This window comes from Schistocerca americana, chromosome 4 (assembly GCF_021461395.2).
Source record: "Schistocerca americana isolate TAMUIC-IGC-003095 chromosome 4, iqSchAmer2.1, whole genome shotgun sequence".
NCBI lineage: Eukaryota > Metazoa > Arthropoda > Insecta > Orthoptera > Acrididae > Schistocerca > Schistocerca americana.
The window spans coordinates 361,828,374-361,839,973 of record NC_060122.1 but is presented as its reverse complement, the minus strand read 5'-3'; positions in this window follow the sequence as shown (position 1 = coordinate 361,839,973).

Genomic DNA, 11,600 nt, shown 5'->3' with positions numbered 1-11,600 from the left:
ATGCAAGATTTAAGATTTCCTTTTGCCATTTTTTTCTTTCCACATTTTTCCAGAGAGATTGAAATATGCCATTCTTAAACCCCTCTTTAGGAAAGGTGATAGGAGAGATACCAATAACAAATGACCCATATCACTACTGACATTTTCAAAAATTTTTGCAACAGTAATGTTCTCTGTAAATCACTGTGAGGATTTCAGAACAGTTGTTCTGCTGAAATTTACACAGTTACTCACCAAACTTTACAGGCATTGAATAACAAAGTAGCAGAGATGCTATTTGCAGTGACCTATCTAAGGCATTTGACTGTGTCAGCCCAATATTCCACTAGATAAACTGAGGTTTCATGGAGTTGATGATATAACCAGCCACTGGACGATGCTATATCAAACCAAAAGAATGCAGAAAGTTGTACTTAATCAAACAGTGTAAATGGTGGAGATTCTTCTGAGTACACAGAAATCTCTTACAGGTTCCACAAAGCTCAGTCTTAGGTCAGCTATTGTTTGTCATATATGCAAATGACCTTCTTTTTAATACAAAGGAAGCAGAATTAGTTCTTTTTATGTATGGCACTAGTATTGTTATGAGTCCAAACATATGTATTGCAACAGAAGAAATACTAAATAATGTTCTTAAAAATATTACTGAGTGGTTTTCGCAATTGGTCTTGCTCTCAATTTCAAAAAGACATAATATATTCAATTCTGCACTTCTAGAAGTATAACACCAATAATAAGCATAACACAAGATAAAGAAATAACAACTAGAATGTAAACTTCAAATTTTTGGCTGGCCATATTGATGTAAACTGAAAAATCCCATTTTGGAACTTGTAAAACAACTAAATTCAGCCACATTTGCACTTCAAATTATTGCAAATCCTGGAGCGAGACAAATCAGTAAGTTGACATATTTTGCATACTTTCATTCAATGTTACCTGTGGAATGATGTTCTGCGGTAACTCATCTTTTAGAAAGAAAGTCTTTATTGCTCAAAAATATGGTGTAAGATTGATACATGGTGCTTACCTATGATCATCTTGTAGACATCTGTTTAAGGAGTTAAGCATTTTGACTACTGCCTCACAGTATATTTATTTGCTCATGCAGTTTATTGTAGATAATCCACCGCAGTTCTGAGGAAATAAAGGTGTACCAACTTACAATACAGAAGAAAAAAATGACATTCATTACTCCGATTAAGGGTGTGTTTGACACAAAAAGGGACACAAATGCTGCAACCAAAATTTTTGAAAACCTACCCAGTGATATAAAATGTCTGACAGACACCAAGGTTAAATTTGAAAACAAACTGAAGAAACTTCTCCACGACAGCTTCTTCTATTCAATATAACAATTTCTGTTTTTGTAGTCTGTAAAAGATAGTGGATAGGAATTACTAACACATGTGGCTTGTTCCACATCATTACAATTAATTGTACACATGACTCATGGGACATGAAACTAATTAATACAGCAGACTGGTTAATGAGTGAGGCTTTTAACCAATTAGTTATTTTACATGGGACCTGAATTTTCTAGGATTTATTGAACACTTCTTCACTAACTTTGGTGGTGGAAGAAGCACAAATTGCAACTTATTTTTGTCACACTAATTAATATGTCATATCTTACCTATTAAGAAATTACATCATGCATTTGTCTGTTACTACTACTACTACTTATTCACAGGTCATATCCATATACTGTGCAAAATGCTATCCTGTTCTGACGGCTTTACTTCTGCAAATTATTGTTTTCCCCCTCTATTTCAAGGACATGAAAAAGACTCAGAAAATCTCACAGGAACAGAATCTTCAGAATAAAAAGATACTCAACTACAGATGAATTATACATACCCTGTTGGCACAATTAAGAGGGTGAATCAAATGTAAACCTAAATTTTTGTCTTACACACCTTTTTGTAAACAGAGAACGGCGTGATCTCTGCTCATTGTTGCTTTTGTTTCCAGTGTATGTTCCCCACAACTAGAATATTGTCGTCCCGTTTCTTTATTCAGAATCGCAATTCAGAGCGTGAGATGTCATAATCTGTTATACAATGCAATATAATCAAGTTTCTCACAACAGAGAGCATAAAACCATCTGAAATTTTGAAAAGACTTGTGATTAAGTTCAGGGACAATGCCCTGAAAAAGACTCAAGTGTACACATGGCCCAAACAGTTTTTACGTGGATGTAAATCTTTTGGGAATGCAACTCATCGACATTGCCCTAGGACCAGCATAACTGAGGAGAAATATTCACATTGTTAGCCAGCTTATTGAAGATGGTTGCTGAATAACAGTTGCTGAAATTGATACTGTTGTTGACATAAGCTATGTTAGTGCTCAGCAGATCAGTACTGACAACCTTGGTTTCGGAAAGTGTCTTCAAGGTAGGTGCCTAATCTCACAGCAGAGCACAAAAAGTGTTCTGTCAAAGTGTTCGTGCACAACAGCCACATTCATTTTATGAAAATGGGTTCAAGAAATTACCTCTCTCTGGGGAAAAATGTATATCTCACTGAGGAGACTATACAGAAAAATAAGTTCATATGTATGAATTTTTCTGAAGCTTAAATAAAAATTCCTGTTTATATTTGATTCAGCCTCATTCTTTCAGCGCGCACACACACACACACAGAGAGAGAGAGAGAGAGAGAGAGAGAGAGAGAGAGAGAGAGAGAGAGAGATTGAGATTGGCAACTGTGGGTGGGGTCATGAGTAGCAGAGTCTTAGGTCAGATATGCTGCAAGACTGGAGTGTAGGCTTGACCAGAATTGTCTCCATTCCAGTGTCTGCCAACATTAACTTGCAGACAATACCGTGTTTACTTCTATGAGAGCAAAAGTAACGTATGGAATTAATGACTGAATCTGGGGCAGTCTTATATATCGACATGTTAGATTTATTAACACATTGTTGGTAACTACTTATGATTTTCAGTGACCAAAGTAATTGTTATGGAGCATTTGTCTTTTAATGATTCAGCAGTTCCCTATGGGCACTGTGCTGAGTTTTATCTCAGTGTGTTACACTAATGTTAATCCTGGTACTACCAACAGAAGACAGTATAATCCTAACTTTCATAACTCAATGTTCCCTCTTCAGAGAGAATATAAAGATTGATGGGGGAAGACTGGAAAGGCAGGGCAGGTTTCTCAGACTTTATGCTGAGAGGGACCCATGTGTTTTAAGAAAGTGGAGGAAGAAAAAGGCAAATGTAAAGGAGAAGGTATTAGAGAAAAAGTAGGTCAAAGAAAATACATTTGGTAAACATTATAACAGACTTAGAGCAGAGATGATAGAACAAGCAGAATAGGAAGCAAAGATGGATTACAAGAGGAAGAGAAATGAAAGGTGAAAAACAATACTGCAATAACTAGAATCATCAAATGCAATTGACTTATGGGAATTTAGAAGTAATCTTCATATTATTGATGAGTCGGTTGGTGTTACATTGAATGTTTGAAAATGAATATATGGGTTTTAAGGCTTTGTAACATTTACTACAATCAACTTACATTTATAAATAATATATCAAGTAAAAGAGCAACTATTTTGTTTGTTTGCCTGTGCACGAAGTGAGAAGTATGGAACAACCACAAGTGACAAAAGAATGTGTTGAATGAGTGAATCTTTCACACGTACCCCCAAGAAATCGGTTCAGAATGATAGTCATGAATTAGCAGTTCCAGTGGCATCTGTATGGAGACCTTTAAGGAGATGCTTACAACGTTTGCAGTTGTTACAAGCTCTAAAGCCTACAGACTAAATTTTACATGCAAATGAAATGTTGCTGCAAGACAATGAAGGTTTTTGGATCATGTCATCTTCAGTGATGAATGACATTTCACCTAAGTGCAAATGTGAAAACACACAATGTGCATGTCTGATGACAGAAAATCCCCATGAAATGGTACACTAGCAATGATGCTTCCCTAAATTGAAAATTTTTATGCTCTGTCCCAGCAGAATGTTTATGGGCCTTTTTGGTGATGCAACTGGTGTTTCTTATCATGATGCACTAGATGTGTGCTCTTTCCTCAATTGGGAGAAGCTGAACCACAGAACTTTATTAGACAGCAACATGGTATGCTGCGTCAGTGGTATAACTCAGTGCTAGACTGGTTAAACGGCATTGTACCGGACCGCTGGATGGTCGCGAGGGACCAGATGACAGAGCTTGTTTTGCGTGATCTCCATGTTCACACATGATCTGATGCCATGTGATTTCTATCTTTGAGACTTCATAAAGGATCATGTGTATGTGTATCTGTTACCAGCTGATATATCCAACTTTAGAAACAGCAGTGTTGCAACAGTTACTCCAGACACACTGATCAAGGTTAGGAAAGAACTCTCCTATTGACTCAATGTGAGATGCTTGGTGCTCACATTGAACACTTGTAAGTAAAACTGTTTGAGTTGCTCTCTCTCTTTATGTATTATTTATAATTGTAAATTGAATTTAATAAATGCTACAAAGCCTTGAACCCCATAGATTCATTTTGACACACATTGTGTACTAGGCAGAAAGCAGATACTCTGAAAAAATCTGATGCTCTTTCTCTTATACTGCTCAGCTATTGTTTTCATATACTTCTTCATACTAGCAGTTATTCAATTTTGTTGCTTCCACAGACTGCTATCAGCAGTCCATACCCTAACAAAGTCACAAAAATAATGTGTTTGATAGGAACATTTGTGTTGATCAGAATTTACTTTCTTAAGTCCAAATATTCTGATAAATTATAAGCGTAATGACCAAAGAGGTACCCTTGTACTTTGTTTTTTAAATCTGAGGATTTTAAGTTTTTGCGTAATGTCAACTTTTGCACCAGGACATAAAACTCAGTTGTATCCATATAACCGACATAGGGATGCTTGCTGTGTATGTAAATTACTTTTACATCCAGTACTGAGTTCGTGAATTGCACAGTTCATCCTAAGTTCACTCTGTTATTAACCAAAAATGCCGTTGCTATATAAGTGTAAGAATTCTTGGGTTGTGGAAGAGATCTCTGCAAAATGTTAGAGTCTCAACTTTACGTAATATTCTGAATGCTCATTTCTATACAATAAACACTTTTTTGATCCAAAAGATTTTACCATATGATAGTACTGAATAAAAGTATGCAGGTCGAGACAATGTTTTAGAATGCTGGTCAGCTGGCATGTGATCATTGGCTGGTCTCATGGTTCCCAAAAAGTTACTTACATTCTGAGTCACCTGTGAAAAAGTGCATTATACACATCTCCAAGTTAGCTTTGGAGGGGACTCAGAAATTGTCATGGAAATAAAATTGAAGTGGAATTTATTTTACGGATTCATTTATAGCATGAGACATAAAGTTCAGATTGATAGATAGCTGCTTTTTGAAACACAGCTACAAATGAAGCTTGCCACTTCACAACCAGCTTTTGAAGCTTCCTGATTCTTGTCATGAGTAGATATTTTCTCTGTAACTACTCACTCTATGAGTATCACTGATGAAAATTTCGGTGTAAAGCCTTTGGAGTGAGAGCCATTGGTCTTTGGAAAAATTTGAAGATTCAGTTTTGGATGGCAGAGTTTTGCTCCAGTGACAACTATTTGCTGTATCTTCTACTCTAGTTAGTCCTGTGATGAATTCTATACTACAACACACCTTACGATTTATCCACATTTTGTAACAACGAACAGGGATTCAAAAAGATTCCATTTTTAGTAAATAGCATGCATTCCTACTAGGAGAACTAAACACAGTTTTCAGCTACCCAAACTCTATGATGAGTGGAAAGGTTGTAGAAACACTGTAGAGAAGAAAAAATGTATCTTTTGTGGAAGCTATGAATGATCTTTTGGACGGAACTCATTCTGAGACGTTGAATCACTTGAGAAACAGAAGGGGATATGAATTTCCTAACACTTTACTGCCAAAAATAATGAATGACCTCCATCATTTGCATAGATCAAAAACTAAAACACAAGCAAGAAAGACTACTGTAATCCATTTCAGTGGGAAATGCCGGGAGAAAAATTACTGTTGCAGAAATGGAACAACATTTAGCCATTCACCTGCTTAGAACGTCTAAAACTGTTGATCCAACATCAACCAACAAAACTAGTGATTCTGGTGATGATAAAAAATAGTTATGTCATTGTTTAGCAAAGTTTGCCAATACTAATAACTGCACCAGCAGTTTCTTCAGTTTCAAGTCAAGTTACTTTGCATCTTTTTACTCCTGGTCTTAACCATAATGATTACCACGTGTTAATGCTGCACTGAGATGGAAAGCTGCTCCAAGCACTCACAGTTGCTAAAAAGGTTTGTAGATTGGAGGCATCTCCAGACAAGGAGTAATTGCTAGGTGTCCGTAATATCTCAACATGGTCAGGAGAAGAAGAAGCCTTTGCTGCTTATCAAACAGTGAAGAAGCGAGGCATAACCAACATAATTCAGGAATTTTATTGTGATGCAACAGCACACTACTGAATGGTGCCTGTACAAATCTAGAAAAATTGTTTAATTTGACCTGTTCCACATTGCTGTCATCACATCCCTGAGTTAGTTTTGAGGGACTCTTTCAACTCATTCACAGTGTTGCTTCTGGTACTGACTTAACACTTTTCAAAAGATTTAGAGATACCTAGATGACACTCAGCAAGGTGGTTTACATGACCGGTAACAATGAAGTACCTGATAATGTCCACTCTACTATTCTTGAGCACCACCTTTCCAGTCAGAAGCAACAATCAGAATTTTTTTGGGATCACTGTGGAAGGCTTGAAGGTGGAAGAGTCAGAGATTCGAGAAATACCTTCTGTCAGTTAATTACTGCCGTTCATCACTACAGTGATAAGAGTTTTTATCTATAAGGTTCATGATCAAGTGAGATCTATCTTAAGGTTGTGAAAAGGTGTTCTTTCTTCCACAGCAAGGGTTGCTTTATTGGGAAGCAATCAAGGGAAGATGAGTGAAGCCAGATTGGAGGTAAAGAATTCAGGGAAGATAACCAGGGGTTGACCAGTTGGAAGTGGAAGCGGGTCACAGTTAAACAGAGGCATGAACTGGGTAAGGCAAGCTTTTAGTCAATTTAGATTGGAGGAGTTAGTGGCAGGAAAAAGATTTCCACTTTAGTGACTGGCAGAACGAAAGTTGATCTTTGATGGCTCCAGTAGTAATGATGAGCTATCGCTTGCCCTGTATGCTGGAGGTCTTACTAAGTCCTTCTCAGATAGTCATTATCCTTCAAACTTAGTCTGCTAACAGATCTGTCCTATACAGGGTGAGTCACTAACTATTGCCACCTGGAATAACTCTGATAGTACTATGTACTATAGTTGTTTATTGTTTCACTATGTACGAGAGAGAGAATTGTCAGAGCATGTGCTCTGATAAGTGCTGAAGTCATAAGGAATACCACTCAATCCATGATAAGAAGATTGCAGCACTACATTGATACCAATGGTCATCACTTCAAACATCTTCTGTTAATGGACATTAATGTCACCTTTCTGACCTTCGTTGACCTTTAAAGTCCTTACTAGTTATGCATCATTGGTTTTGTCCCAATAGCCATTATCAGAAAATAAGTACCAAACTATAGGGTCCCATTTAAAAAAACAAAGTTGACCTTCATATTTCTGACAAGGCTCCACCTCGCCACAAAAAACCAACATCATATTATGGCCCCTGTTGCCCCATGCAACTTTTGTCCCACAAACTTTACAGCTCCTTTCATACTTTCAGAGTGATTCTTGGTGGCAATAGGTAGTAACCCACACTGTATATGCACATACATGTAGCCCTGCAACCACACTCATGACCCAGCTACAAAGAGCATCTCTGTCATTACCCAGTATTGCCCCGGACAGGAACAACTTAACTGTATACTTTGTCAGGGCTTCTACAGCTCTTATGGTATAAGGGGGAGAGCAGCAGACATCATTAAATCGTTTTTTAAAATAGAAAGCAGTGTGTAGAAATAAAGCAAAAAGTGAAAAATAATATTACAAGTGTCTTTCCAAATTATGAAATTGTTAAAGATGGAGTTCCCCAAGGATCTGTCCTTGGTCCACTACTTTTCATTTTGTATGTAAATGATATGACCAAATCAGTATCCGATAGTGTAGTCATCTATGCAGATGACACTTCAATTGTTGTTACCAGTCCTACAACAAATGACCTGCAAGAGAAGGCTTCGCTAAGTATGAAAAGTGAGATTAGATTAGATTATATTTACTTTCATTCCAATTGATCCGTAGTGGGGAGGTCTTCCAGGATGTGGAACATGTCAGAAAAACAACAATACATGACAAATATTTACAACTAAAACAAATAAGTTAATGTACCATTCCACAGGTCCCAAGTGGAATGATCGTCATTTTTTAATGAACACTATACGAAAGTCATTTTACAAATACTAATGCACTGAATTTAAAATAAAAAAGTTTTTTATTTATTTATAAGGTAATAAACATGTAATACAACTACTACAATACTTATTTACAATGAACACATTACTCCACTGAAATGGTGCAGAAATTAGATTGTTCTTACAGACACACACACACACACACACACACACACACACACACACACACACACACACACACACACATTTACAATGAACACGTTACTGCACTGAAATTGCGCAGAAGTTATATTGTACTTATATATATACACAAATCAGTTGGTTTTACTGAGAAATTCTTCAATGGAGTAGAAGGAGTTGGCCACCAATAAATTCTTTAGGCTTCTCTTAAACTGAATTTCATTGGTTGTTAAGCTTTTTATGGCTGCTGGCAAGTTATTGAAAATTTGCGTTCCTGAATAATGCACACCTTTTCGTACAAGACTAAGTGACTTTAAATTCTTGTGAAGATTATTCTTATTTCTAGTATTGATTCCATGAACTGAGCTGTTGGTTTGAAAAAGTGATACATATTTTAATGACAAATTTAATTAAGGAACAAATATATTGAGAAGCAGTAGTTAGTATCCCTAGTTCCCTAAACAGGCTTCTGCAGGATGTTCTTGAGTTCACACCACATATAACTCTTACTGCACGTTTTTGTGCCCGGAAAACTTTAGCTTGGCTTGATGAATTACCCCAAAAAATAATCCCATATGACATTATGGAATGAAAGTAAGCATAGTATGCCAGCTTTTTCATTTTTATATCCCCTGAGTCTGACAAAATTCGCATTGCAAACAGAGATTTGTTAAGACGCTTCAGCAGTTCTGTGGTGTGCTGCTCCCAGTTGAATTTATTATCAAGCTGTAATCCCAAGAATTTAACACTGTCCACTTCTTCTATCTTCTTGTCATCGTATGTTAGACATATACTCATGGGACACCCCTTACAAGTTCTGAACTGTATGTAGTGTGTTTTTTCAAAGTTTAGTGACAAAGAATTGGCTAGGAACCAGTGATTAATGTCCACAAATATTTTATTAGCTGATCTTTCTAAGACTACGCTTGATTTGCTATTTATTGCAATGTTTGTATCATCGGCAAACAAAACGAACTTGGCATCTGGTAATGTTACTGATGAAAGGTCATTGATATACGCAAGAAAAAGTAAGGGCCCTAAAATGGAACCTTGTGGGACCCCACATGTAATTAGTTCCCAGTTGGATGATGCCTGATAGCTTGATACATGTCTCTTTTTTAATAACACCCATTGTTTCCTGCCAGAGATATAAGATTTGAACCATTTTGCAGCATTTCCTGTTTACACTATAATACTCTAATTTACTTAAAAGGATATTTGATTTACACAGTCAAATGCCTTTGACGGATCACAAAATATACCAGTTCCCTGCAATTTTTTGTCTAATGAAGTAAGCACATTTTCACTGTAAGTGTAGATAGCCTACTCAATATCAGAACCTTTTAGAAATCCAAACTGTGACTTTGACAGTATGTTATTTGAGATAAGATGGTTATAAAGCCGACTGTACATTACTTTTTCGAAAATTTTTGAGAATGCTGGCAACAGTGAAATTGGACAGAAATTTGATGCTATTTCTTTATCTTCCTTCTTAAACAGTGGCTTAACTTCAGCATATTTCAGCCATTCAGGAAATATTCCACTGATAAATGACTGGTTACACAGATAGCTTAATATGTTACTTAGCTCACAATCACATTCTTTAATTAACTTTGTTGATATTTCATCATACCCACTAGATGTTTTTGATTTTAAAGATTTTATGATGGACATTATTTCTGTTGGGGTAGTGAGGGTCAAATCACCAGCAACCACTATTTTTTGTTTTTGGTTGTTAAATGGGCCAGTACAGCTTCAAGGTGGTTTACAAACAGATTAAAGTTACCTGCAGGTGCTCGATATACACTTAATATTGTGAAGGATTTTTTGTGAAATTCTAATTCTGTTGTACATGCTTCCATATGCTGTTCTAGGCAACATTTATGAATGTCTATGTTCTTAAATTTATGACAGTTCCTAATGAATGTGGCAACTCCTCCTTTCTCCATTGCTTATCTACAAAAGTGAGATGCTAACCTAAACCCTGTAACACTTAAAAGTTCTATACCAGCGGTCACATGATGTTCAGAGAGGCAGATTATGTCAGCTGAGTTTGATGACTCTAATTCATCTATGCGGATAGTTAATTCATTAATTTTATTTCTCAGTCCTCGAATATTTTGATGCAATAAAGATAACTGACATTTCACATTGACTGAGTTAAAATTTGGTAGAATTATAATATCTGCTGACTGTTGAAAATTCTTAACCAATAGCTGTTTATGCTGATGTAATAAGCTGGAATTATGTTTTTTGATTTCTTTCTCAAACTTAAGGTTTGTCTCAATTCTAACCTCTCTTAAAATTTGCTTTCTTTCTGTCCTCCCTACCCTAAAAAAGGGTCTTTTCTGAACCCTATAACCACGTATTTTACCACTCATGACAGTGCCTCCCCCCTTTAACTTTCCTGCTATTTCCCCAGCCAATTTACCCTTCCCCTTCCTGTTGAGTTGAAGGCCATGCCTAGTATAATCCCACCTACTGAGAGAATCAACAGGAACTACACCATTGTGTGACCCTGCACCTGACATAAGCAGCCGTTCCAGCTCCAAATTAACTCTCTTGACAGAAGAGTTCAAATGAGGTCGGTCATGGTGCCCAAGAACAGATACAAACTCAACACTAGTATGCTTCAATGCTGATGCAATCTTTGCCAGGTCACACTCTATACTGTACCCAGGATCTCTGTCAATACTGTTACCTGCCCCACCCACTATAACCACGGTGTCTTCCTTAGTGAAATCTTTGCAAAGTGATCTAAATCCTCTGTCACCTGCTCCAGACCAGCACTAGGTATAAAAAAAATTGGTGACCTGGTATTCTGATCCCAGTTCATCCTGCAAAAGTTGGCCAACACCTCTTCCATGGGAACTACCTAACAACAACACTTTCTTTCTCTTTACTGATTTTCTTACATTCTTATTTTTCAATTTGCTGCTGAAAGTTTGTTGTGCTCTGTCTACACCTGCAACTGCTTGAGGCTCACCAGCTTCTAACTGAAGCAACAGGTCAAGTCTGGAAAGTGGAAACAACTACTTCAGGGAAAACAATCTCTT